Source organism: Balaenoptera physalus, assembly GCF_965194825.1.
Source record: "Balaenoptera physalus genome assembly, chromosome: 18".
In the NCBI taxonomy this organism is placed as follows: Eukaryota; Metazoa; Chordata; class Mammalia; order Artiodactyla; family Balaenopteridae; genus Balaenoptera; species Balaenoptera physalus.
Genome location: NC_138899.1, coordinates 8822434 through 8849848, shown reverse-complemented (window position 1 = coordinate 8849848; position 27415 = coordinate 8822434). Strand labels below are relative to the sequence as shown.

The window sequence follows — 27415 nt, the reverse complement described above, 5'->3', positions numbered from 1 at the left end:
GGATCTTCTGAACCAATTATTTCTCATTTCAATTGGTACCAACACAGGACCAATGGAGGAGGGCTTAGTCAATTACCTCTTCAATTTCCTTCAGAGACCTTTTGAAATTTACAGCTAATTTTGCAGAAAGATGGCTGATCACAATCTTAAGCTCTTATGAAAAAGAGGTAAAATATAAAATACATCAGATAAATCCATGCACATACGGTCACCTTATCTTTGATAAAGGAGGCAAAAATATACAATGGAGAAAGGACAGCCTCTTCAATAAGTGGTGCTGGGAAAACTGGAAAGCTACATGTAAAAGAATGAAATTAGAACACTTCCTAACACCATACACAAAAATAAACTCAAAATGGATTAAAGACCTAAATGTAAGCCCAGACACTATAAAACTCTTAGAGGAAAACATAGGAAGAATGCTCTTTGACATAAATCACAGCAGGATCCTTTTTGACCCACCTCCTAGAGAAATGGAAATAAAACCAAAAATAAACAAATGGGACCTAATGAAACTTAAAAGCTTTTGCACAGCAAAGGAAACCATAAACAAGACGAAAAGACAACCCTCAGAAAGGGAGAAAATATTTGCAAACGAAGCAACTGACAAAGGATTAATCTCCAAAATATACAAGCAGCTCATGCAGCTCAATATCACAAAAACAAACAACCCAAGTCAAAAATGGGCAGAAGATCTAAATAGACATTTCTCTAAAGAAGATATACAGATTGTCAACAAACACATGAAAGGATGCTCAACATCACTAATCATTATAGAAATGTAAATCAAAACTATAATGAGGTATCACCTCACACTGGTCAGAATGGCCATCATCAAAAATCTACAAACAATAAAGGCTGGAGACGGTGTGGAGAAAAGGGAACCCTCTTGCACTGTTGGTGGGAATGTAAATTGATACAGCCACTATGGAGAACAGTATGGAGGTTCGTTAAAAAACTAAAAATAGAACTACCATATGACCTAGCAATCCCACTACTGGGCATATACCCTGAGAGAACCATAATTCAAAAAGAGTCATGTACCACAATGTTCATTGCAGCACTATTTACAATAGCCAGGACATGGAAGCAACCTAAGTGTCCACTGACAGATGAATGGTTAAAGAAGATGTGGCACATATATACAATGGAATATTACTCACCCATAAAAAGAAACGAAATTGAGTTATTTGTAGTGAGTTGGATGGACCTAAAGTCTGTAATACAGAGTGAAGAAAGTCAGAAAGATAAAAACAAATACTGTATGCTAACATATATATATGGAATCTAAAAAAAAAAAAAAAAATGTTCTGATGAACCTAGTAGCAGGACAGGAATAAAGACACAGATGTAGAGAATAGACTTGAGGACATGGGGAGGGGCAAGGGTAAGCTGGGATGAAGTGAGAGAGTATCATGGACATATATACACTACCAAATGTAAAATGGATAGCTAGTGGGAAGCAGCTGCATCACACCAGGAGATCAGCTCAGTGCTCTGTGACCACCTAGAGGGGTGGGGTAGGGAGGATGGGAGGGAGACGCAAGAGGGAGGGGAAATGGGGATATATGTATACATATAGTTGATTCACTTTGTTATACAGCAGAAACTAACACAACATTGTAAAGCAATTATACTCCAATAAAGATGTTATAAAATAAAATAAAATAAAAAATAAAATAAAATAAAATAAAATACATCAGAATGACACCAGAGAAGAACTGGCTCACTTTTCCTTAGTCTCAACTCAAAAAAATCCCTGGGAAGAACTCTAGCTTGGGTCACATGCCCATCTTTGAGGACAGAAAGGCTGAATATTATATGATTGGCTGTTCCCCATAGAACAAAATTTTCAAGTAGGGAGAGGAATTGGTTCTTTCCATCCACCCCCAAAGCATGTTATTACCAGAAAAGACCAAAGGTAGATTATGGAACAGGAACCATAAACCCCACAAATCTATGACTGACTTTATATAAACCATAGTGGTTAGAGGCCAGTAGCAGGTTTTCTGTATAAGCTGTAGCCCCTACTCCCTGCTCTCAAATCAAACCTTGGGTCCTTTGCCTTCTTTTCCTTTACCGTGTTCTTCTTGCCCTGAGAATGACCTTACCATCTCTTTCCCCACTACACTCACTACACTACCACCACTTAACCTATCTTGATTCTTGCTGGGCTTATCACTTCTAATTTTTATAGTATTTCTCATATGCATCTTACGTCCTCTACTATACTGGAACCTCTCTGAAGACAAGCACCAATTCTTATTTACCAAGGAATAGATTGCACATAGCAGAGACCCTAAGTAAGTGTGATGAATAAATAGTGAATGAGTAACTGAAATAATTACTATAAATGATACATTTTAAACAGTGACTAAGATTTCAATAAAGAAACCCAGAAAGCCCCTAAATAATTAATAGTAAGTCTCCTGCCAACTCAAGAGTTACATTTAAACTAACTTTAAGTTTGCAAAATGCCTTCCCTTCTTATGCAATATTAATGCTCCAATTGAATGATACTATTAATTTTTGATCAATTTTAAAAAAAGGAAAAGAAAGAAAAGACTGTAAGTAAAAGTAGTACAAAATTAATTCAAAATAGTGACTTGCCTGTATACTTAGAAACAAATACATCACACCTTTCAAGGAACATTTGGCAGCCATTCACCACATTATTGGTACACTACTAATTTCTGTAGCATATAACACAATTTCTTATTAAACTTACCATTAAGTCTATATTGAATTAATTTTCGATTGTCAATCACACCCTCAAAACTGGTGTCAGTGGGCACCCTTCTTGCAAATGGAACAAGTTTGATTTTATTTTTCAAGAGCAAAGGTGCCTGTACATCTAGTATACTTAGAGAAGATGGAAAATTAGAACAAGAAGAAGAGTAGCAGATACGTTTCCAAAATGACTTCCTTATGGGATTCCATATGACCTGAAACTCTCATTCTTCAACTCATTATTGTGACATATATCTATAGAGTCACTGTATATTTTTATTGTTTTCTTGATTATAAAAGTACTGCATACCCATTGTAGAAAATTTTGAAAACATAACAAAGATAAGAGTCAGTTTACCTCTCATGACCAACTTTCCCTTTTGTTCTATCCTGAAATTTGCCCTCAGCCGCAAAGAGCTCTTTTTGCCCAAACACTGTTCCATCCCTTAAACAATCAAATGCACGTAAGTTTTAACCATGAAGTTAAATAACTCTTTCCTGAAGGCTTGAGTGATGACAGGAGTAACTAATCCTCCTACTAGCAGTGGCCACATTAAAAACCAGGGCCCTATATATCTGAAGAAAAGTCTAATTCGAAAAGACACATGCACCCCAATGTTCATTGCAGCACTATTTACAATATAGCCAAGACATGGAAGCAACCTAAGTGTCCATCAACAGATGAATGGATAAAGAAGATGCGGTCTACATATACAGTGGAATACTACTCAGCCATAAAAAAGAATGTCATTTGCAGCAGCATGGATGGACTTAGAGATTATAATACTAAGTGAAGCAAGTCAGACAGAGAAAGACAAATATCATATGATATCACTTGTATGTGGAATCTTAAAAAAAAAGGTACAAATGAACTTATCTACAAAACAGAAATAGAGTTACAGATGTAGAAAACAAACTTATGGTTACCCAAGGAGGAAGGGGAGGGAGGGATAAATTAGGAGTTTGGGATGAGCAGATACAAACTACTATGTATAAAATAGATAAACAACAAGGTCTTACATATATATCACTGAATCACTTTGCTGTACACCAGAAACTAACAACATTGTAAATCAACTGCACTTCAATTAAAAAACAAACAAACAAACAAACAAAAGCCAGGGCCGTAAACCCAACCCAGTGTTTCTCTACCTTCCTGCAGGCTCTCCCACCAGGTAGGAAGCAGCCCAACCCCACACCAGAGACATTTCTAGATTTAAATCCAGTTTACATTCATTCAGCTTCTATTAAACTTAATTTATATTACAAGGTAAATCTTGATTAAGAATAGAAACCCAGTATAAACTGATGGTTACCAGGGGGTAAGGGGCAAGGGGAGGAAGGAGAAATTGGGAGATTGGGATTGACATAAGCACACTACTATATATAAAATAGATAACTAATAAGGACCTACTTTATAACACAGGGAACTCTACTCAATACTCTGTAATGACCTATATTGGAAAAGAATCTAAAAAAGAGTAGATATATGTATATGTATAACTGATTCACTTTGCTGTACACCTGAAACTAACACAACATAGTAAATCAACTATACCCCAATGAGTTAATGCCCTCTCCCAGGGCAGAGGCCATTGAACAATTTGCACATGTGAAAAAACATACCTGACAAGAGGCACCCTTTTTTCAGCCCAAACTCATAACTTTGGCACATTTCCACACCAAGGAGAGGCTTGGGCGAAGTATCTCTGTTTTGAAATACACATGCTAAATTGTTTTCCTTATAGTAATATGTTCTGACCTTGTGGGACTATGATTTTTCCAAATATATTCAAGTTACTTGGTGCAAAAATAATTAGCTTTCAGAGATGTCAGTGTTTACTTAAGAGGGAACATCACGCTTCTTTATCTGATGCTACAATTCAGAATCTTTCCAATTTATCCTTCCTGATAAATTAGGTTGTATCTCAATAGTTTTAACTTTTCTGAGATGACTGTATATTTTATTTCTGCAGCAAGTATGCAGTAACCCCAGATTTATCATGTTTTACTCCATTAAAATTTTTATATGTTTACACTAAAAAAAAAAAAAGAATAGAAACCTAGAGAGTTCAAAAAAAAATAGAATATCAGTGGCCAGCATAGGGGTCTGCCTGCTTAGAAGGGTGGGGTCGTCTGAATTGGGCTGGTGGAAGGAAAAACGTGGCACAGACAGGGAAGCCTTACCAAGAGGGAGGGTGGTAGGGAAATGCTGAAAATTGTGTTCCTGGGGAATTGTGTTGTGTGAGACCCTCCCTTATTTTGCCTGCCTGGGAATGGCCCGAAATGCCCTTGTGCCTGTATCTGACAGCCCTGTATTCCAGAACACAGAAATGGAAACCTTTAAAAAGAAAATAAAAGTGCACCTGGACAGATGGCCTTTTATAACTCGTCTCCTGGGGGAGACTCTTACTCACTGGGTCAGCAGCCTGAGTCAGCCCTGAAGAAAAGGTGGCCTTAGGAAGTGAACAACAGATTGAGAGTAATTGCTCCCCTGGGGCCTCACAGATTTTTTTTTTTTTTTTTTCAGAATGACTCGGAGTCTGCATACCTCTAACTTGGGGAAATGAGCAGACAAAAAACTGAACACTGAAATTTCCCATTAAGAACACTGATAAGGACCAGTTTCATTAAAAAAAATTTTTTTTTTTAATTTCGAAACAATCTCAAACTTAAAGGAAAACGACAAGTACAATTATTTTCCTGAAGTACTGAAATTGGGGAGTGGGTTGCTGACCTGATGCCCTATGACCACTGTATACTTTAGGGTATACTTCCTATAAAAAAGGACATTCTCTTACATAATCACAGTTCAGTCGGGAACTTAACATTGATATATATTACTACTTTAGTTTTTAGAGCAGTTTTAGGTTCACAGCAAAACTGATTGGAAGGTACAGAGTTCCCACACACACCCTGGTTCCCACACGCGTGCATAGCCTCTCCTACTGAGCGCACCCTGGCATCTGTTCTAATCCATAAACCTACACGGACACGTCATTATCACCCGAAGCCCATGGTTTACATTAGGGTTCACTCTTGCTGTTGTACAGTCTATGAGTTTTGACAGATGTGTAATGATATGTACCCACCATTATAGTATCAAACAGAATAGCTTCACTGCCCTAAAAAAACTCCATGCTCTGCCTATTCATCCCTCCTACCAACCCCTAGAGCCCACTGATCTTTTTACTGTTTCCATCGTTTTGCCTTTTCCGAAACTGCCACATGGTTGGAATCATAGAGTATGCAGCCATTTCAAACTGGCTTCTTTCACTTAGTAATATGCATTTAAGTTTGTTTTCTCCATGTCTTTTCATAACTTGATAGCTCGTTTCTTATTAATGCTGAATACTATTCCATTGTCTAGATGTACCACAGTTTATTTATCCATTCACCTATTGAAGGACACCTTGGTTGCTTCCAATTTTGGGCAATTATGAATAAAACTATAAACATGTGTGCACACATTTTTGTGCGGAGGTAAGTTTTCAACTCTTTGGGGTAAAATACCAAGGGAAGCAATTGCTGGATCATATGGTAAGAGTATGTATAGTTTTTTTAAAGAAGTCGCCAGAGCTTCCCTAGTGGTGCAGTGGTTGAGAATCTGCCTGCCAATGCAGGGGACACGGGTTCGAGCCCTGGTCTGGGAAGATCCCACATGCCACGGAGCAACTAACTAAGCCCGTGAGCCACAGCTACTGAGCCTGCGCGTCTGGAGCCTGTGCTCCGCAACAAGAGAGGTCGCGACAGGGAGAGGCCCGCGCACCGCGATGAAGAGTGGCCCCCGCTTGCCGCAACTGGAGAAAGCCCTCGCACAGAAACGAAGACCCAACACAGCCAAAAACAGATAAATAAATAAATAAATTAAAAAAAAAAAAAAAAAGAAGTCGCCAAACTTTTTGCTTATCGTTGACCATTTATGTTGACTTCCTTTTTTGATTTTACATACAAGGTTGTAAAGAGAATTTTGACACCCGAGAGTTTCTCTACAGTGTATTCTAAGAATGGAATTGCTGTCACACAGGCTTTGTGAATATTTAACTGTACCAGATAGTCCCTAATTGCATTCCAAAATGATTGTAGCAATTGACATTTTTTATACCAGGAGTGTGTAAAAATCGTCCGTTACTCCACATTCTCACTAATGCATATTAGCAGAGTTCTTTGCTGTTTCCAATCTAGTGATATAAAATGGTATCGCATTGTTGACTTAATTGGCATTTTCTGATTACTCATAAGATTGAACATCTTTCCATAAGTTTATTGGACATTTGTATTTCCTTTTCTATACAATGTCTATTAATGCATGTTACTAATTTTTCTACTGAGTTGACATTTTCTTACTGGTTTGTAGCCATTATGTGTCCTGATTACTGATGCTTTATTGGTTTTATATATTGTAAACATTTGCTGCCGGTTTGAGTTTTTACTTTCATTTTCTTTGTAGTGTCTTGAACTGAAGTTCTTGGTTTTACTTTCATCAAATTTATCAATCTTTTCTTCTATGTTGGTATTTTTTGTATCATGTTTAAGAAATTCTTCCCTACCTCTCTGTCCTAAAAAGATTTCTTATATTTTCTTCTAAAACTTTTCATACTTGAGTATTTAATTTTGTGAAAAGTATAAAGTAATAATCCAATTTCAGTTTTTCTTTAGATAACCAAGTGTCCAACACAATTTATTAATAGTCAGTTCTTTCCCCAGCAATCCAGAATGCCTGCACAATTATAAAGAAATTTGCATATATACCTTTTCTCATTAGGCCATTTGCCTATGCCTGACCATAATTATATGATACTGATTACCATGCCTTTACAGAAAGTCTTCAAATTTGGTAGAGTAAGCTTCTCTATCTTATTCCTCTTTAGAGGTATTTTAAGTATTCTTGGACCTATGAACTTGAATCTAAATTTTAGAATCAGTTTGTCACCATCCTCAACAAATCCCATTGGGATTATTATTGAAATTTTATTGGATTCTACCTCCATTAATATCTTTATGACAGTAAGTCTTTCACTCCATGAATGTGAATTATCTTTCCATTTATTTAGCTCTTATCTAGTGTCTCCCAATACAGTTTAACAAATTTGTCCATACAGACCATGCACTCATTGCGTTAGATTTATGCCAATGTACTTTACATTTTTATTGCTTTAAAAATGACCTCTATATTTTGTTTTTAATTAACGTTTCAATTTGGAGATAATTGTACATTCACATGAAGTGCAAAAAAATAATACAGAGAAATATTGTATATGCTTCATCTAGTGTCTCCTAATGGTCACATCTTGAATAACTACCTTTTTTTTTGGCCGCATGGCTTGCGTGATCCCCCATCAGGGGTCGAACCCATGCCCCCTGCAGGGGAAGTGCAGAGTCCTAACCACTGGACTGCCAGGGAAGTCCCTTGCATAACTGTTGTACAATAATACAACCAGGAAACTGATGTTGATAAAATCCATGCATCTTATTCAAATTTCACAAACTTTACGTGCGTGTATTTAATTCTAAAAAATTTTATCACATATGTAGATTCATGTGACCACTATCATATTCAAGACACAGAACAATTCCATCACCACAAGAACCCCTCTCCGCTATCCTTTAGCAGTCACCACTGCCTCCTTCCTACCCACTCTCCAACCCCTCTCTAACCCCTGGCAACAACTAATCTGCTCTCTACAATGTTGCCGTGTCAAAAATGTTACCTGAATGGAATCATATACTATGTAAGCTTCAGGGTTTGGTTATTTGACTCAACATAATTTCATTGAGAGCCATCCAAGTTGTTGCACATACCAATAGTTTCTTCCTTTTCATTGCTGAGAAGTGTTCCATGGTATGAATATACATATATTCAACCATTCACCCATTGAAGGACATTTTAGTTGCTCCCAGGGTGGAGCTATTATGAATAAAGGTTTCATTTCTCTGGAGTAATGCCCCAGAGCGCAATTGTTAGGTTGTATTGTAAGCACATGTATGGTCTTATAAGAAACAGCCAAACTGTTGTCCATAGTATGTCTGCACCAATTTACATTGTGTTTGTGAGATTAACTGAAGTTGATCATATTGTATTCTCATATTTATACGTTACTGGTCATTTTGGATAACCTCTTATTGATTTTCAAAAAAGAATTTACCCTTCATTTTGTTAAACAAATTCCAACTTGATATTTATATTCTGTCTCTGATGACGTCAAAATCTGAAATGTTGGAGTCCTCACCTAATTTTTGTTGTTTCTGCTGAATTTCGTTCATGGTGATTTTTTTCCTAGTGTGTTTGATGGGTTTTTTTTATTAGGAGCTCATATTCAGTTGATCTTAATCTGTGGGGAAACTGGAGGCCATACTTGAGGATGATTTCCCTCCGGAAGGATTGCGTTTGTCTCTGCTGGGAGTCAGAGGTACAACCTGCCTGGGATGCTTTTAGCTCATTTCCAGTAACCTGCCTGGGATGCTTTTAGCCCCAAGTTTAATTTAGGACTCAAATTCCATTCCCCCAAATTGCACTTACTTCACACCTTGGTCTCCCAATTAAAAGTAGCTATGGATAGGATAAAGTAAGCAGGGAGACAGCAGCGTGGAACCAAGTGCTGAGTGGCTTGGGACCATGGCATGGCACGAGCAAAGGAGGTAGACCCAGTTGCAGTCTCTCAAAATGCACACTGAGCCCTGCATAGGAAGAGGCAGCATAAAAAAATAAGTATGAGGATTCAGTGCAGAAAGGGTTCTGTGAGACCCAACCTGGGAATGAAAGGTTTTCAGAGGCAAACTAGTACCTTCTTTCAAATTTTACCTAAGACCAACCCTGGAAAAAGGCCTTTTTGGCAACTTTCAGATATTTGAAAGTCTCCTTTCCAATCTTACTAAGAGTATTAAAATAATGAGACCTCGTTTTGCTAGAATCCCAGCCCATCTAAACTGAGTCATGTCAGTTAAACAGCTACTTTAGGTAGTGAAGCTGTAAGTAATGTTCCCTGAGACCACTGTGAACTAGAGCAGTCTCCATTTATGGGGTTTGTAGCCCAACTTTTCCATGAGGCCACAGCTACTTATCCTGAGCTAGGGGATATTTCCATGCACATAGAGTTAGCCAAACCTGGATACTGTATTAAGTGGCCTATTTCCATGTCTAACAATCCTTTTTGTTGCATAAGGATACTGAAACATAGACAAAAATGTAAACTCTTGGTTATATATCCCTTACCAAGTGGCAGAAGCCTGGGTCTACCAGTGTTTAAATATTTCTATTTTGAATATTTTCAAACATACATAAAAATAGAACAACATCATAAACTCCCATAGACCCACCACTCAGAGTTAAAAATTTATCAAGATTTCTGTCATACTTAGTTTACCCCTTTTGAGGTTCTCTTGTTTGTTGTTTTTTTGAAATGGATTGTTGTTTTTGTTTTAGCTAAAAACTTTTAGAGTTACAGATGCGATATTTCAACACTAAATCGTGCAATATTCATTACTAATATTATGAGTCAATAAAATTATCTCCCATATGCACAATACCATTATTGTACCTAAAAACTTTAACACAATGCAGGCTGCACAGTAAGGATTTTTCATAATTTTTTCAACCCGTCCTCTATAGAGGATCATTTGGGCTATTTCTAGTCTTTTGCTTTTATAAGTAATTATCAGACCTTTCATGACTAATTCCTAAAAGAACACAGAAGTTTAATTTTGCTTTGAGGCTCCTCCTTCGAATATATGCTTGTTTTACACATTCAAGTCCCCCTGTATGTAACCTGCTCTGGATTTTGGCAGGAAGAGTAAATATGTTTACTGAGAGCATTTCTTGAAATGTACTAATGTGTTTTGGTTTCCTTAGGTGAAGATGACTGAAGTCAATGTCAGACAGACAAATGTGGCCAAAAAAAAAATGTAATTTACAAATAGAAAGCAAACCCAGCCTCTGGTCATCCTAAATGAAAAAGTAGTTTGGATTGCTTCCCACTGATTTTTAAAAGAACAAATCTTGGAATGTTCTCAATTTCCTTACAATCTAACATTTATTGGCTTCCATTTCCGTGAGTTCTTTTTAATCAAATGAATCTTTTGAATATCTGAGTCAGTGTGAGGTCAAGTGGCAAATTTTTATATTCACCATTTGTTCAGTGAAATGGAACTTCTAAAAGACAGTCAGTAAATCACTCTGTCATTTGAAAAGTGAGCTAGAGGAAAGATAATGGGAGTGGTAAGAAAAATTATAAAATGCCAAATATATTCATTGCAATTCATTCATGAAACAGAAGAGAACCAATTTCAATCTTTGAAGCATAATTCCAATATAACCTTTCTTTTCTTTCACTCAAGGAGCTCAGAGAACCAACCTCAGCTCAAATGTCTCTAAATATAGAAAATCAGTTTAACTTGGGAATATCGGCCTGTAAAATGTTAGCAGCCTTTTTTTAAGCTTCTGAAGTCCCAGTTTTCACGTGTACACTCCATGTCTAGTGTAAAAGGTGAATATCATCGACTCTCATTTACTCAGGGCAGGGCCTCCTTGCTCTCCCTGCCCTGTTCTCTAACAGAATCCATCAGAGAGCAGAACAGCCTGTGGAAAAGCCCAGGCCCTGGAGTTGGGCAGAGCGGCATTCCAGCCCTTGCTTTGACACTTACTGGCTGCATGACTTTGGATAATTTATTTATCTTCTCAATATTACTTGTGCCACTATATAAATTTGGATTATAATACCTGCCCTCTAAGGTGTGGGGAGAACTGAATTGAGTGGTTCTCAAACTTCATTGTAATTTAGCATCACCTGGGAAGCTTTTAAAAACCCAGATGCTCAAGCCTCATCCTAGACCAATAAAATCAGAATCTCTGGGGGACACCCAGGTATCAGTATTCTTTGTTAAGCTCCCCCAGTGATTCCACTGTGCAGTTAAGTTCAAGAACCCTACTGCTCTGGTATATATAAGTATCTAGTATACCTGTCCCTCAGCAGACTCTGTATGTGGTGACTATGACTATTATGTCCTATCAAATTTCAAAATGCCTTCTTTCTTTCCATTTTCTCATCTGGGATGTCTCCAGACTGTTAAACTGGGTAAAATTTGATATTAGAGCTTCCTTGCTCTCACCATCATCCTGTTTTTCCCTTTGAGATTTCCCTTTCCTTTCTTATCACCATTGACTCCTTTAATAAAATAGCCATCTAGGGAACAATATTCAATATCCTGTGATAAGCCATAATGGAAAAGAATATGAAAAAGAATGTATGTATATGTATAACTGAATCACTTTGCTGTACAGTAGAAATTAACACAACATTGTAAATCAACTATACTTCAATAAAATAATTTTTTTAAGGCAAAAAAAAAAATAGCCATCTAATACCCCCAAAATTAAACATGCCAAGAGAGGGTAGAAAGTTAATCTCTCCAAGTAGAATTTCATACTGCCTGGCCTCAAAAAGTGAGATGGAGATCACTGGGTCATCTTGGTGATATCTCAATAATAATCCTTGTCACCACTTACTGTACTAGGGTAACCATGGGGTTAAAATTTATGATTCACCATTTCCCACTCTATTCAGTGACACAGTGTGGCTGTTTCGGTTCCTTTTTCATACGATTCCATATTTTTATTCCAGTTCTTCTTTGTGCAGTGCAGTAAAAATTGTCCTGGTTAATTTCACATCACCATTGTCATGGGTGCCATGGCACGTGGCCAAACCAACACTGCAAGCATCTGACTTGAGACACATCCATTCCCAGGGTTGCCAGACTGTGATTTGTGTGCTTTTAACTGAAATGAAAATGTAAGTTAATTAAGATGAGATGATAAGTGATGAGTCCGTCCTGAGTCAGAGAATTGTTGCTTCAAGAAAACAAGTTGTAGTGTTGCTGCATGTATGAACCAACTCGTGTTTATACTGACGTGCTTTATAAGTGTGTGTCAACCATCCTCGGTAGACTTCTCACACAAAGATGAATAATTTTCTCCAAGGCTTATTTTTTTTTTTTTTAGAAAGTGTTCTTTTTAAAAAATTTTCATTTATTTACTTATTTTATTTTGGCTGTGTTGGGTCTTCGTTTCTGTGCGAGGGCTTTCTCCAGTTGCGGCAAGCGGGGGCCACTCTTCATCGCGGTGCGCGGGCCTCTCACTATCGCGGCCTCTCTTGTTGCGGGGCACAGGCTCCAGACGCGCAGGCTCAGTAGTTGTGGCTCACGGGCCTAGTTGCTCCGCGGCATGTGGGATCTTCCCAGACCAGGGCTCGAACCCGTGTCCCCTGCATTGGCAGGCAGACTCTCAACCACTGCGCCACCAGGGAAGCCCTGCAAGGCTTATTAAATCAAGGTGACGATTGAAAATTGACAGATGAAAAGTTGAACCTCCCAAGTAAGCCAAACATTCGAACTGAACAATATGAAATTTCAATCTCTGCCTCTTTTAACATCTACAAAGTCTTCTATCAGTTTGTAGCTCAGACTAATAACACGAATCGACGAAGAAGTTTCATTCTTGTTGAGCCATCTCCATGTCCATGAAGATAAGGTTTTGAGGGAAGGTATACAGCAGCATTTAGTTTCCATTGTTCTGTGTTTGCTGTTCAGCTGCTTCAAAGAGTAGTCGACATGTCCACACGGCTATATTTAAAATGGATGACCTACAAGGACCTACTGTATAGCACAGGGAGCTCTGCTCAATACTCTGTAATAGCCTAAATGGGGAAAGAATTTGAAAAAGAATAGATACATGTATATGTAGAACTGAATCACTCTGCTATGCACCTGAAACTAACACAACATTGTTAATCAACTATACTCCAATATAAAATAAAAATAGAATTTTAAAAAAACACAAAAAACCATTAACGTTGCAACATATCTAAAAAAAAAAAAAAAAGAGTAGTCGACATTCATATCAACCATTTCACAGCTCAGCTCCCTGCAGCAAGTGGATATAACAGGAAACCAAATTTTAACTCAATGTCTAAGTACCTTTGTTTTGATTGCCTCCTCTTTTTTTTTTTTAATTTTGAAATAGTGTATTTTATTTTATTTTATTTTTTTTTTTTAACATCTTTATTGGAGTATAATTGCTTTACAGTGGTGTGTTAGTTTCTGCTTTATAACAAAGTGAATCAGTTATACATATACATATGTTCCCATATCTCTTCCCTCTCGCATCTCCCCCCCTCCCACCCTCCCCATCCCACCCCTCCAGGTGGTCACAAAGCACTGAGCTGATCTCCCTGTGCTATGCAGCTGCTTCCCACTAGCTATCTATTTTACATTTGGTAGTGTATATATGTCCATGCCACTCTCTCACTTTGTCCCAGCTTACCCTTCCCCCTCCCCATATCCTCAAGTCCATTCTCTAGTAGGTCTGCATCTTTATTCCTGTCTTACCCCTAGGTTCTTCATGACCTTTTTTTTTTTTTTTTTCTTAGATTCCATATATATGTGTTAGCATACTGTATTTGTTTTTCTCTTTCTGACTTACTCCTCTTTACTCCATAGGTGAGGGAGGGAATCTCACCCAACGATTTCAAGCCAACCTGCAACACCCACACTGGACAGATGGCAGTGGCAGTAGTTTATTAGTCACATATACTCCCAGCCCGAAAGAAAAGGACACCGTGCCATGCAGGGCCACCCTGGGGGTGCGCTCTGGAACAGGGTGACCAGTCAGAGGCTGGGAGAGGCAGGTTCTGTAGTAACAGGAGGGTGGGTGACCCCTGGTTCCAGGGCAAGGATGAGATTGGCTTGTTTGAATAATTCTGGGGGCTGTCAGAACCTGCTCCTCAGGGATGAACAAGCCCTGGGCCTGGCTCCCGCAAGGAGTGAAGTTGTTTGGCTGGGGGACCCCATCCGGGGGAGCAGAGCAGGGAAACTTGCAGTTCTGCCACTCAAGGTCCTCCCAGTTGTCCCCACATGTCAAGGCACACAGTACTGAGCTTTAACTTAAGGTCATATTCCAGGACCTTATACATTGAGGGCTGTCCAGTCACCTGATGGGATAATGAGAGGGCGAGATGACCAGTGGTTGGCATTCTCAACGGGTACTTCCTTGTTTAACTGTGTATCTTTCCCATTAAGTTGGAAACTTCCTGCGGACAAGGGCTGCGTCTCTCTCGCTTCCCGCTGTCATCCCAGCTCCACACAGAGCACAGGACATCCATTCATTCGTTGATTAATGTCTTCATCAGCTCTCGAAGATCCTCTGGACGTCACCATTTTATAAATCTGATTCAGGGAGGCTAGTTCAGCTTCACGCTGACAGAGAGAAAACATATTAACTTCACCACCTTGTCATCTTCAATTCTGCAGCATCGCCTAATCCTATCCTACTTCATAGAGCTCTGGGGAAAACAAATACTAAATTTCAATCTCTTAATATTGTTTTTTGACATGCCTGTTGAGAGTCTAAGGGCTACGAAAATATAACCTCGGCAGAAACAGAGAACAAAAAGAGCCAGCCTCTAGCCAGTGAAAGTGAGAGTGATTGTGTTAGCTGATATATGCCAAGAATCCTTTCCTTCATTGCTCACTGCGGATGTCAGGATGTACACTCCTTTGTGCTGCTCTCTTCAATGTGTATAATTCTGGAAAATGAGTCAGCCTGTTTGCTTCCCCCTTACTCCCTCTTTAAAATTCAAAGGCAAGGCCCAATCCCAAATACTGTTTCTTAAATGTTGACTCAAGAACAAAATATACTGAGAGGCCATTGTTTAAAGTGAATCTAGCAAGAGCTGCCCAGAAAAGAAGTAAAATAATGGACACCAATATCCAGATGGCTTTTCTGATGAATCAATTGGATTAAATCCTATCTAGTATCCACAAGCTTCCTTCTCATATGTTGTTATTTTTCACTATTTTGGCTGATACAATTTCAATTAATAAAGTACACATGACACAGCAGCCACTTGAAAGTGATTTCAGTGAGAAGAAAATGATCTGTAATGAACTGTTTCAATGGAGATTAGAAAATATTTCACTCTTCACAATTTTCCCCCTACTAATTAATCCTTAGTGGAAAGAATTCTGAAGACTTCAATCTCCATTTTATAAGCTATCTGGGCTTGGAGATCACAATCTCTCCAAGCTTCAATTTCCTCATCTGTGTAAAGTGGGGACAATAATACTTGTCTTGCCAAGTCATCTTGCAAAATAAATGAGATAGTACCCCTGAAAACACTTTGCAAAGTACAGAATGTTATGTACAAATGTAAGATACTATCAGACCAAAAGTTCTTTGGTATTTTCATTTCATGCTTTTCCCCCCTGAATCCTCCAGTTATTTTTCTGTCAATAAGTGAAATAAAAACTAAAATGTTGCTATTACTACTGAAACTGATCTCTGTAATTTCACTACTCCTAAATGGGCAGCCCAAATGCAATCTCAAACTCCAAACCCAGACTCCAAACAGAACTCGTCTATGGAATAATGATTAGAAGCCTGGTCTCCAGACCCAAGTGCCTGGATTAGATTCTTGTTCTGCCGCCTCCTTGCTGTGTAGCCTAGAACACGTCATTTAATCTCTCTGAGCCTCCGCTCCCTTTACCACAATATTGGAATCATAATGGCTTCTCCTTCATAGTTCTCATGAGCATTAAATGGATTCTCATATGTTGTGTATCTAGACAGTGCCAGACACGTGGTAAGCCCTCAGTAGATCTGGTTGTTATGAGTTGTATTACCTCCAGACTCTTTCCACCTGCTTCTCCCCCGACCTGGTGCCCGACTATCCAGCAGGTTTCCTGTTTCCTTGGGGACCCGAGGGCTAGAGCCTCCTATGCCGCCATCTTTCTGATGTCATTCTTCATTCCTCGATTTCTAAGCCATTTTCACTTCCGTCTCCTCTTTCTTCTTTTCTTTCTTTTTTCTTTTTTTTTAATCCCCTCTTCTCTAATCAGTGTCACCTGGCCCCAAGTACTTTTCAATTTAACAATGCTTTGTAAAGATACTCAGATACTTTGGGTGCACAAAAATATTGCTAGTCAAGGTTAAATAGTATTTAGAAGTGATATGAAATGAAGGTAGTCAAACTTAAAAGAAAATTAAACTCTTCCAGGGTAGTCTCTTAATATTAGGAATCAATATTTAGACAAACAGCATCTATTACTGAATGCTTACCTGGATTTGGAAAGAAACTCTTAGTTTCTCTATGGTTTAATCCAGAGATGTCTCTGTATAACCAGAATACTCAGTAAGTAGTACACTAATTAATGACACTAAAGCCAGGGCCAGCTACGTAATCTGCCAGGTCCAATGCACATTGAAAACGCAGAGTCCCAGCTGAATGGGGGAATCAGTCTTCCCTTCCCACCAGGTCCTCTGCCCCCACCCACAGCCGACCACCGACCCTCAGGGACTGCAACCCCCTCCCAGGACACACTCAGTACCCACGTGGGCAGTGGGCGGTACCTGGAAGGGGATGGACCAGAGCACCCAGGGCTGCTCCCCTGCCAGAGTCCTCAGGCGCATGCGGACACTGTCCATCCAGGTGTCCACATCCAGGCCCCCAGCCAGGGAGAAGGCGATGGCAAAACGGGGGCTTCCTCCCAACCAAGCCGTCCTGTCAGTTGCTGCCTCGACTGAGAGTGGGCAGGGGCGGCCCAGGCACCAGGTAGCCAAGAACCCATCCCAGGAAGGGGGAAGGAGGTGAGACAGGCAGAACCACGTGGGAGCCAGTCTCGAAGCCCCCAGCACGTGCTCCCTTCAGAACACAGGTTCAAAGATAAAAGTATTAAGAATTTCAAGACGGCAATTACCGAGCACTATACCCCAAGCACAGAGCTCTTCTGAGTGAGTTCAGTGCAACTGCACTTGTCACTGCCGAGGCAATGTAGTTAAACGTCCACTGAAAAGGAAAATAAGTATATTATCCATCAAAGCTAAGGTTCTCACTACTCAGCCATAAAAAAAAAGAGTGAAAGAAGGCCATTTGAAGGAACATGGATGGACCTAGAGATTATCATAGTAAGTGAAGTAAATCAGACAGAGAAGGACAAATATCACATGATATCACTTATACGGGGAATCTAAAATATGATACAAACTGACTTATTTACAAAACAGAAACAGACTCACAGACATAGAAAACAAACTTACAGTTTCTACAGGGGAACGAGCTGGGTGGGGATAAATGAGGCGTTTGGGATTAGCAGATACAAACTGCTACATATAAAATAGATAAACAACAAGGACCTACTGTATAGCACAGGGAACTATATTCAAACCATAATGGAAAAGAATATGAAAAAGAATATATAAAAGAAATGTATAAAAGAAACTGAATCACTTTGCTGTACACCTGAAACTAACACAACATTGTAAGTCAACTATACTTCAATAAAAAATTAAAATTTAAATTTAAAAAAAGTTAAGATTCTATTTGTATTCTTATCAGTCATTAACTAGTGTTTACTCAATACCTACTGAGCCTTGTATTGGAATTAACTAGGATTGCTGCATTTTAGAAAGATGGAATCCAGGTACATACTTAATTGCATGAAACAACCTTTCTCGAATAATATTGGATTATTAGGATACTGATGATGAGAAAAAGGAGGAAGAAGAGGAGGTGGGAGAAGAAGGAGGGGGAGAGGGAGGAGGGAAAGAGGAAGAAAGAGGAGGGAAAATAAGAGGAAGAGGAGGGGAAAGAGGGAGGGAGGAGAGAAAAGTGGAACAAGGTGGAAAGACCAAACAGAGCTCGTATTTTTAGTAAATCACAACAGTTCCTACTAATTTCTTCTTGCTGATAAAAAAATCACATAATATGTCAATTAGGCATAATTAGACAGAATTCAGACAGAATAATGTCAATTGTTTATGTCATTAGTCACATAACTAGTTTAACTTGCTCTGAGTTCTATTATAAAGCAAATATAACACAATTTACTGAAAGCATTTTACCAGCCTTTAAGAACACCACGAGCTACTACTTTTGTTTCCTAGGCATATATTTATGCAATTTTACTTTCATAGTGTGTTTAGCTTGTTTTTTTAAAAAAAATACTTACAATGATGTTTCTGCAAATGTTCTTATTTACAGGTTGAGCTGTAGTTATAAAAACTCATTTTGTTTGCATCTGACTTTCAGAATTTGTAGAATGACATTTATATTAGCTACCCCCCAAAATGAGTTATGTTTTACTGCTGCTATTACTATTATTGGCTCTAAGCAAGACAGAAAATCAAACGTAATCTAAAGAAGCTACAAAGATTTTTAAAAAATTTTTATTGGAGTATAATGTTGTATTAGTTTCAGGTGAACAGCAAAGTGAATCAGTTATACATATACATATATCCACTCTTTTTTAGACTCTTTTCCCATATAGGTCATTACAGAGTATTGAGTAGAGTTCCCTGTGCTATACAGTAGGTCCTTATTAGTTATCTATTTTATATATAGTAGTGTATATTTTTAAGGATGTCCATTTTATGTGTTACTTGTAATGATCTTCTTGAATACTATTAAAGTACCAGTCCAGTAGTCTGCTCTGCCTTTCCAGTTTTGATATTAATTTATGACACATAAACACATTTTTAAAAGACTTTTTTCCTTACCCTACAAAGAACCATGACTGTTGGGTACATGGGATGAGCTCTGATGACTGTTTATTGAGTGCCTACCATGAGCTGTATATCTTCTAAATATCATGTAATAATATGACACTCACAAGAGCCATTTGATGTAAATGCTACTCATCCCCACATTTTCTTGTTTACAGATGAAAAAACTGAGGTTCAGGTAGATTAAGCAACTTGACCAAGGACGAAACAATCCCTAAGTGGATTCAATCCATTCCTGAACGACTCCAAAACTGTTGCTATTTCTTATCTGCGAGGCTGCCTTCCTTCTCATGGTGGATAACTTTATATTTCATCTTGTGAGACAGTTGTCAAACTTTTAGTGTGAAAAGAGGTGCGGTACACATTTAATAAGCCTCAGTGTTTTCCAGAATAAGCTTCCTAACATCTCTGATTACATATGCATAAGTTTTGACGTTCTTTCATTCAGCTTGAATTTAGGAGCTCTAATAATCAGTACCCTCTACTCAAAAACAACAGTAGTTTAAGCCTTTGAAGTCTCTGACGTTGGTTCTGCTTGAGTCACGGTGGGGGCGGGGTGGAGGAGCTGTGGTTCTAGGTTCATCACAGCCACCTGAGGGTCTATAGGACCCCGAAGAGGGGAAGCTGGCCTGGCAAATGAGAGTGTCCTGCTTTATGACGAAGGATCGGAAAAAGACGGGATGGCCTGGGTGGTGCCGCTTCCGCTGTTATCCACCAACAGGACAGTCGGTCTCTAGTCTAGCGTACGGTGCCTAATACAGCACCCAACAATACAGTAGGAATTAGAATTTTGAGCAAGTAAATGTCTGAGATTTTCAATGTTTTGAAACGGAGAAATTTTACTTCCCTATGACTGTTTTTAAATGTTAGAAATGATCAGTATGTTCTACAAATACCTACTCTACTAAAAAGCTCAGGGAAAAAAATTCTTTTCAGAAAAATCACTTCTATAGTTTATGTATTAAGAAAATCTATTTTGAGGAAAAAATTGCCAGTCTTCCATTCCTGGCAATGTGAATGACAGAACCAGATAAATTGCATATACACTCTGACAAATTTTTCAGAGATCTATCACTGTATTATTTAATACAGTTAAACAACAAGGAATCTACCAGGAAATTGTGCAGTCAAAGATATGAAATGTGTGGATGCAAACCCAGTCAGTTTTAGAGGAAATCTTGAGCTATGAAACTCCAAGTCCTGATAAAATATCAACCACACACCATGAATACACAGAGGTACCAAAACTGCCAGAAGACAAAGGATGAAAACGTCCAACAAGATTTTTTTCATTGTATAAGTGTTTATTACAACACAGATTTTAGGGAAAGACACGTTGTTTTTTTAGCAGGAAAAACACATTTTTCTTAATTATAATAATTCCTGTTAGCATTGTCTGGGAGGTCTCAGGCATTTAAATATGCTCTGTCAGTGTAAAGACCATATAAGTTGTATTAAATATTTATTTAATATAGTAATTAATCATCTTTTTTGAATCCCAGATCCTTTGAGGGAGGTGATGAAAGCTCTGGATCAAATTTTCAGGAAAATAAGCCAGTTGTGCCCCAAATTGCAGGTGATCCATGGACCTCCGGTTAACAATCGTGTAGCTGCAAATATCCAGGAGCTACTCAGATCTTTAAATATATGGATATTTACTATATATTATTTCACATAGTATAATATAATATATATTTATCTTCTGCAACAGAATAATTTGAGACTATTTTGCAAAAGGAATCACATTATATAATAATTTATTACAAAATTAAAATTACAGGAAATAAAAATGATTTAAACTTTATTATCTAACTAGCAGGGTTTCACTGATCTCTGATGGATAATGTAATAATATAATAAAAACCAGTAAACAAAGAGAAGAACATTTTCATAATGAGCAAATTTAGAATATATTAGGATTTGAGGAAACTTCTTTTCATGGAGCATAATATATCAAATTACCATGAAATGAGAATATAAAACCTTTTTTAAAATTCAGTTTGCTTACTTTAGCAAAAATGACTTCAAGATAGTCACTAGTTTTCCACCCTTTGCTTGACCGTGACATTTGTCTAATTTTAGGGGCAAGGAACCATTTTTTCGTTCGTTCACTTTGTCAAAAACATCCCGTTATCTCCCACGAAAATATGGACTGTCCAGGCTCAAAACTCTTCAAAACCCGACCTTTACCTTCGTGCCATGTGCTGCTGCAGAATAGCAAGAATTCCTTCCAAGAAGAAGAAGCTTCAAGAAAGGAAGATCACCATATCTGGCATGCTTGTGGGTGGAAATACAGGTTCTTCAAGGAGCTGCTTTATCTGCTTCATCTTTCTGTCTTTCCCCCATGACAACTCCATGGTGACTCATTCAGCAAGGAGGCTGATTGAAGACACACGCGCGCACACACACACACACACACACACACACACACACACACTATAAGGTTCCAGAACTTCAGCCTTGTACACAATGCACACTGTGTATAATGGTCTACAGAAGCCAGTGCTTTTTCCTGCACAGAGCAGCTGCTCCATGTTTTTGCAGGGAAATGAAATTCTTTTCTTGTTGCTTTTTCCCCTGTAAGTTAGAAGCAAACACTTGCCACCTGGACTCTTTCTGGTCTTCAGCTTCTGTTTGATGCTAAAGCAAGCCTGGTAGGCCAATGGATAAAAAAATATGCTTCTAAGACCCAGACTAAAAATAAGAGTTAGGCTTTTTCATGTTTTACTCATATTACTGAAACAAAGCCTTAACCACATTATAGCATTACAATTTCAGGACCAGCCTTTCAAAATCAGGGAGGACAGCCAATCGAATTGCCTAATCCTGGATGCATATTTCTTCCTTTGAATTCTTCCAATAATTGTACATATAACACTTTAAGGTGCCCTATAACATCAGCGTGTTTGTAGCTGTGTGACTTATTAACCAGATTATATAACACCTCTCTGATCATTATACACATCCTTTCCTTCCTCATACATCCAAGGTCCTTAGGAATGTGTCCATCCTTTTGTTGAAATGAGCATCAAATATGTGATTTGATTTTAAAACTATTTACAAACAGCACGTAGATCATAGACTCTTTAATTTCTCAAGCTGGTTGAGCAGAATTAAGGATATACAATTCTTTATGATGAGTAAATGAAAGTCACATAAGACACTCAGCGTAGTACATGCACGTACCCTGCAGGGCCTTGATCAGTTGCTATTTTGGTTGTTATAGTCTCCTCATCAAGCTCAGCAATTTGTAAGTTATAGGAGTTCAATAAGTATTTGGCTGGATAGATGAGTCAATGATTGAAGAGAGAGTTATCTCAGCCCTGCAAACAGATTTTTTGAAAATAATTGCCTGGCATCAATAAATTAATTAAGGTTTGCTTGAGAGTTTTCCATACACATTAATATTAGAACAGAGGAAGACTTTATGGACTATACACTCCACTCTAGCGAGGTTTAAAAGTTCACACTAGTCCTGGGACTTCCCTGGTGGCGCAGTGGTTGGGAGTCGCCTGCCAATTCAGGGAACATCGGTTTGAGCCCTGCTCCGGGAAGATCCCACATGCCGCAGAGTAGCTAGGCCCGTGCGCCACAACTGCTGAGCCTGTGCTCTGAAGCCCACGAGCCACAACTACTGAGCCCACGTGCTGCAACTACTGAGGCCCCCGCGCCTAGAGCCCATGCTCTGCAACGGGAGAGGCCACCGCTGTAAGAAGCCTGTGCACCACAAGAAAGAGTAGCCCCCCCATCGATGCAACTAGAGAGAGCCCGAGTGCAGCGGCAAAGACACAACGCAGCCAAAAATAAATACATTAATTAATTAAAAAAAAAAAGTTCACACTAGTCCTGATAGCTACGTGTCTTCTATTAATCCAGACCAAGACCTACTCTTTAAAAATCATTGATTAATATGATAGACGACTCAGCAGGAAATGTGATCAATGGAAACTTCACTCCGGATTCTCAAGGGACCATAAGAAGCTCATTCACTAAAGGTGAGGTGACCCTAGACCCTAGTACACTATTTTCTCCAACTGACAAGAACCTGATTTTTAACACAAAAATGCATAATATGCCTATGTCTGCATTCATTTAAGTGCAAGAATAAGGAAATATAGAACATATTAAGTATATATTGCTTACATTATAAGGAAATTTAAGTATAAGAGTAAGGAAATATATGCAACCTGGGTTGATGTAGGTCGTGACTAGAGACCAAGCAGCTGATTGGGAAGACGTTGAAAACTTAATTGCTATTATAAATAAATATTGTTAGTTTTGTACTTCATTTGAGAAGGGTAAGCTTTTACCTCACCTCAGGTATTAAAATAATATTGAATGGGCCTTGATGCCTAGAGGAAAAGATGTTTTCATTTCACTACCATGTGAAATTATAGGTTATTTTCCTTTATTCCCTGATCTATTTATTCGATCGATATTTACTGAGTACCTACTAGTTGATGGGAGGGTAGCTTGTAACCAGCCCCTTATATGTGTGGTTCTTATGTGCTTTGATTATTGAATTGGCAAGATCTTGTTATACCATGGGGGCAGAAAGATGAACAGTACTTAAAAGGTAAAATTTCACAGGAAACAGGAAGTCATTCATTTTGAGAAAGGGGATCTTTCTGAGCCCAGAAATCGGAAACAAACAGGAGGCTTTAGTTGGGCAGAGTTCAGTATAAAACACTATGCCTGGAAGACTAGAAAGGTCCCTTGGCCTGAATGTGCTACAAATCAATGCAAAGGGAGAATCTACTTTCTTTGGGCAAATTTGTTGGTCCTGGTTCTACATAAGAAGGATTCAGAATAAATGTTAGGGTCCCGTGTTGTTTGTGTATCTGTCTCCTTCGAGACCTCAGCTTATCACTAGCAATCATCAGTTAGTAGGCAATGAGAGGAGACAATGTCTTGCATACAATTTGACCAGTTATATTTGGAATGCTGCCAGAACTCAGAGGAAAAGTAAGCGATACATTGGGTTAGGTCGGGATGTCATTACTGGGATGGGATTTGAAGACAGAGCAGAAGAAAGTAAAGACATGCTCGGAAGCAGGAACAGCATCAGTAAAGGTACAGAGGTGTAAAAACATTTGTTTTATTTGGGGACCGATAGTGAGCAGTCTGATGTGGCTAGGAAACAAGGAGAAGAAGTAATAGGTTAGCAAAACAATTGTTAATGCCTTTAATAGTGGAAAAACACCTTCCTTAAAACAGAAGTTATAGATGTGGGACCTTGAACAAGCATCCTAACCATTTAGGACCTCAGCATCCTCAACTACCACAGAAACAAAGGAAGGTAGATAATCTCCAAGATTCTTCTCAATGTGAAACACTCAATGATTTAGGAGACAATCAAGTGAAAAATGTACCTTAATACAGTGCAGATATTTATTCAACAAGTTTTTGTTATGTCATAAACTACACAGCACAGTGAGGAGAAAAGAAATGAAAGCAACACCGAAGATTTTTAGGGCGGTGAAAATGTTCTGTGTGATTCTCTAATGATGGGTACAGGTCATTCGTTACACATTTGTCTGAATCCATAGAAGGTACAACACCAAGCGTGAACCCCAATGTAAACTATGGACTTTCGGGGGATAATCACGTGTTAGCGTAGGTTCATCAGTGTTCTTTGAGGGGCCAATGGTAGGAAGCACCTATTGTGCCATTTTGCTGATGTCACCCTGTCCAGAGCCCTGCATGGCCCCTTCTCACGGTCCTTCTACAGCAAATAACATTTGAGTGCCCTTGCTTCTGGAATGGGGCCTATGAAACTGCCTTTTAAGCAAATATCTCAATTTACTCTGAGGCAAATAGCCTGTGAGCCACACTGTGAAAAACATTTCAAACACAAAGCCTTCAAGTCAGACATGTCCCTTCATTTTTGTGTGTTTGCTTTTTTGATAGTACAATAATTCCTGCATTAAAGACGAACACTGAATAACAAAACTACTTATCTAAGATACATTAGGACATCCTGTCTTCAGGCCAAGTCTGAGTCCTCTATCATTAACTGTGATTGCTAAAGCAGAGCGGCCTCAATTAACTGAGAATATGCCAAAGCTATTATCAATACTAGATTGCTAAAATTGCTAACATCATTGGGAAGAGGAAAGAGAAATAAATGGGCCTTTTCAGGCAAGGAATTAATAAGGGGGAATGGCATCACTTGCCAGGAAAATAAAAGCTATTCCTTACGTCAAAAGAGGCTTCACAAAGAAGCTTGAAGCCAAAGCTTGCCAGTGACAATTAGATATCAGCAAGTCTACCACTATCCAGTTAGCAATAGGGTAAGTTCTCAAAAATGTGTTCCCCAGGCCAATAACATTAGCATCATCTAGGACCCTGTTTAAAAAAAAAAAAGGTAACTTCTTGGACCCCTCCCAGCCCCACTGAGTGAGAAACCCTGGGGATTAAGCCCAGCAATCTGCATGGTAACAAGAGCCTTCTGACAAACACAGTGAGTGCTGGTGAGGATGTGGAGAAATTGGAACCCTTGTGCACTAACAGTGGGAATAGAAAATGGTGCAGCCACTATGGAAAACAGTGTGGAGTTCACTCAAAAAAGTTAAAAGTACAACTACCATATGAGCCAGCAATCCCACATCTGGGTATATACCCAGAAACAGTGGAATCAGGATCTCGAAAAGTTATCAGCACTCCCACATTCATTGCAGTATTATGCATAACAGCTGAGATGTGGAAACAACCTAAATGTCCATGGACAGATGCATGGATAAAGAAAACGTGGCATATACATACAATGGAATACTATTTAGTCTTTAAATAGAAGGAAATCTCACAATATGCAACACCATGAATCAACCTTGAGGGCATAATGCTAAGTGAAATAAGCCAGTCACAGAAGGACAAATACTGAATGATTCCACTTACATGAGGTATCTAAAGTAACCAAAGTCAAAGAAGCAGAGAGCAGAATGGTGGTTTCCAGGGGTTTGGTGGGAGAGGGGAAAATGGTGAATTACTAATAAATAGGCATAAATTTTCAGTTAAGCAAAACGTGTAAGCTCTAGAGATCTGTTGTACAACATTGTACAACCTATAGTCCACAATGTATTGAATTGTGCACTTAAAATTTTGTTGAGATTAGATCTCATGTTAAGTGTTCTTATTAATACAAAATAAAAATCCCCTGGTGATTCTGATACAGGCTAAACTTTGAGAACCCCTAGTGTAGAGAGAAGTCAGGAGACAGCTATTTCGCTATCATGCCATGACTGAGAGTAAAACAAACAAACAAACAAACAAAACCAAAGCTAAACTCAAGTAGTTACAGGAAAGGATGTAAAAAGCACTAAGAAAAAAAAACCAAAAAATAAAAACTCCAACACAAATCAGATTTACATTAAGGAATCTGGTTATTTTCAGACAGCTGAATCAGATGTTTAACCTTTCACAACATCCTACACCTACCTCTGGTCTGTGTCTTCCTCCCACTGGAAAAATCCTTCAGCTCAATTTAATTAGCATGACAGTTTACAAAGTGGGTTCATACACATTATCTCATTTGATCCTCATACTAATCCATGCACTAGGCAGGGATTAATCCCATTTTATAAGTGAGACAACTGAAACAGATTAAGAGATTTACATGAAATCACACAACTTTTAATCAGCAGAGGCAGAACCTGAATTCCAGACTTTGTCTCATTCCCTAATCCATGCTGCCTTTCTGTCAACTCAACTTACCTACATTCCGGAAATTCCTTCTAAAGGATTTAGTGCAGAACTTCTCAACCTTGACACAATGGACATCTGGGGCTGGTGAGTTCTGGGGTGCTGTTTGCTGGGGATGGGGGCTGTCCCATGCGTTGTAAGATGTTGAGCCGCTTCCCTGACCTCTAACCACTAGATGGCAGTAGCACTCTTCCCCCAAGTTGCAACAACCAAAAATGTCTCCAGACATCGCTAAATCCCTCCAGGACCAGGTGGAGGGTAATAATCACTCCTGTTGAGAACACTTGATTTAGTTTAACTAAGCCTCCATTCTGATGGAGCTGAGAGCTTCTTAAACTTCAGATGGCTGAGCCCCACCCCCTGAGCTTCTGATTCAGTAGGTCTGGCGCAAGACCCGAGTATTTGCATCTCTAACAAGTTCCCAGGTGATGCTGA

At 38.7% G+C, this 27415-nt stretch overlaps 1 long non-coding RNA gene across 1 annotated transcript; it reads right to left on the bottom strand.

Annotated features, from left to right (window-relative positions):
* Nucleotides 1-840: 840 nt before the first annotated feature.
* On the bottom strand, nucleotides 841-20003 carry LOC309647419. Its single transcript, XR_014256037.1, has 3 exons — nucleotides 9182-20003; nucleotides 6630-9147; nucleotides 841-6309 (listed from the first exon to the last, which is right to left on the bottom strand). It is a non-coding gene; the product is annotated as an uncharacterized lncRNA (long non-coding RNA).
* Between the last annotated feature and the right edge of the window lie 7412 nt (nucleotides 20004-27415).